Genomic DNA, 2,628 nt, shown 5'->3' with positions numbered 1-2,628 from the left:
AATGCTGATCTGTAATGAAATTCTATTTCACTTTCGAAAACATCTTTTCACACAGATGGGTATTGCCAAATACTAATATCGATCTGTTGGCATGTGATATTGATTAAGAATAGGCATGTTTTGAGGTGCCTGGGTGGCTCAGTCTGTTAAGCATCTGCCTTTGGCGGCGCAGGTCCTGATCCCAGAGTGCATGCTCACTCTCTCTTTCTAATAAATAAAATCTCAAAAAAAAAAAAAGGGAATATTCATTTCTTGGAAAAAAATGTATAGAATTTCACTAAGTTCTTTTCTTGATGTATTCCTTAGGACAAATCATTACCTTGAAGGGCATCACCTCTAATTGAAGATTGTATGGGAGATCCTCAATTGTATAGACAGGTGGATTTTGAAATATGAAAATTTCCTTTACATCTGAAGTGAAGTCCAGAAAACGCTGTAGGCACTGAACTCAGAAAAGATATATGTAGCAAATATGTGTGGTAATACACATTTTACTTCTCGCTGTAACTTTTGACAGCACAGGAAGTGTGTGAAGCAATTTATATCACTTGTCTTCAAAAAAAGTTATTGTTGCTGAAATAATTTCACTGCGGTAAAAGTTTTCACGTATGAACAGTTTGCCTTGTAATTCCGGGTTGAACTCGTTAAGACGCAACCCTGAGTCTTCAGTAAAAGCTAATTTCCAAATTATTTCGTGTTCAGCAGTAGATGAGTGTAGATGAGTAGATGAGTATAATTCTCATTTATAAAAATTTCTGTCTCATGTTATTCACGATCGCCAAAAGGTGGAAGCAACCCAAGTGTCCATTGATGAATGAACGGATAAGTAAAATGTGGTATACTCATACAAGAACTTATTACTCAACCTTAAAAGGAAGAAAACTCTGACACATGCTGTAACATGGATGAAATTTGAGGATGTTATGCTCAGTGAAATAAGTCAGTCACAGAACAGACAAATACTGTAATATTCCAGTTCTATGAGTACCAGGAGAAGTCAAATTCATAAAGACAGAAGGTAGAATGGTGGTTGCCAGGATATCGGGGAGGAGGAGAATGGGAACTTTGTTTAATGGGTATAGAGTTTCTGTTTCTCATGATGAGATGAGTTTTGCAGATGGATACTGACGATGGTGGTGATGGTTTCACAACAAGGTGCGTGTACTTAACACCACTGAAATGGTCACTTGAAAATGGTTAGAATGTTAAATTTTACGTTTTACTATTTTGCCATCATTTTAAAAAATTTCCATCCATGTCCTGAGCTCCAACAATCACAACAATACTTTAACCCCTACTAAGCCATGAAACTACAGTGTGGCAGAGTCAGGATAACCAGGTTTATTTCTGAAAGAAATTCCTGGAACTCGTGATGGTTAAATGTAAGGGAGCAAATGAAGTTCATTGTTGACACCATTGGTTCAATAACATGTGATAAATTCAAATGTTTGCCCTAAGGCTTTAGATACCTTACATTTTCAAAAACTTTATAAATCTGTTCAACCAAATTTTTTCTGCTTCTCACATATTAGTACCATTGACTGTAACACATCTTATCCCACTCAACTTCCAGTTATAGTGAATTAGTGTTTCCTCAATTTCTTTGAAAATATTCTCACACGTAGAAAATATTCTCACAGACTACTCTTAGAGGCTAATTCTTTGGTCACTTCTAAATCAACATTGATTCCTTAAATAAACAACTTACAGTATGGCATAACATCCCTAGGCTTATCAAGAGTTGAAGACAGGGGCACCTGGGTGGCTCAGTGGGTTAAACCCTCTGCCTTCGGCTCAGGTCATGATCCCCGGGTCCTGGGATTGAGCCCCGCATCCGGCTCTTTGCTCGGCGGGGAGCCTGCTTCCCTCTCTCTCTCTGGCTGCCTCTCTGCCTACTTGTGATCTCTGTCTGTGAAATAAATAAATAAAATCTTTAAAAAAAAAAGAGTTGAATACAACACGGATTAATAGAATTGAGAAACTATAAATAATTCCTAACACTTACCATCAGTTGTTTTTCCACATGGGTTCCGAGGTAATACAATAGACAAGCAATATTCTTTTCAGCAAAGAATACGGGGATAACAGCATATCCATAAACAAAAGAATGAATTTGGACCCCTACTTTATACCATATACAAAAATTAGCTCAATATGTATCAAAGATCTAATTTTAAGAGTAAAACTGTAAAACTCTTAAAGAAAACATAGGCATTAAGTTTTAAGACTTGGATTAGGCAATAGTTTATTAGAAAGGTGTGATATGGTGATTTGTAATTTAAAAGTATATTTACATATGAATGGCCAAATGTATTTCTTATATATTTGGTGCTTGTGCACAATTTCTGGCTCACAACTTCCAAAACACTTGGGATTCCCTAAGTGCGGAGAGTGATAAGGCGTTTTTTGTTTATTAATAAGGTGACTTCTGGGATTCACCTAAGGATGGAGACTGATTACCAGGAAGACCAACTATGTGATTGGAAGGTTGAAACTATCAATCCCATTCACAACCCCTTACTCCCCAACCTCCCAGAAGGGAAAAAGTTGACTCATCCAGTGGCCAGTTACATGATCAATCATGACTATGCAATGAAGCCTCCATAAAAACCAAAAGGTACTGGTTCT

Source organism: Meles meles, chromosome 3 (genome assembly GCF_922984935.1).
Source record: "Meles meles chromosome 3, mMelMel3.1 paternal haplotype, whole genome shotgun sequence".
Lineage (NCBI taxonomy): Eukaryota > Metazoa > Chordata > Mammalia > Carnivora > Mustelidae > Meles > Meles meles.
This window is presented reverse-complemented; position numbering follows the sequence as displayed.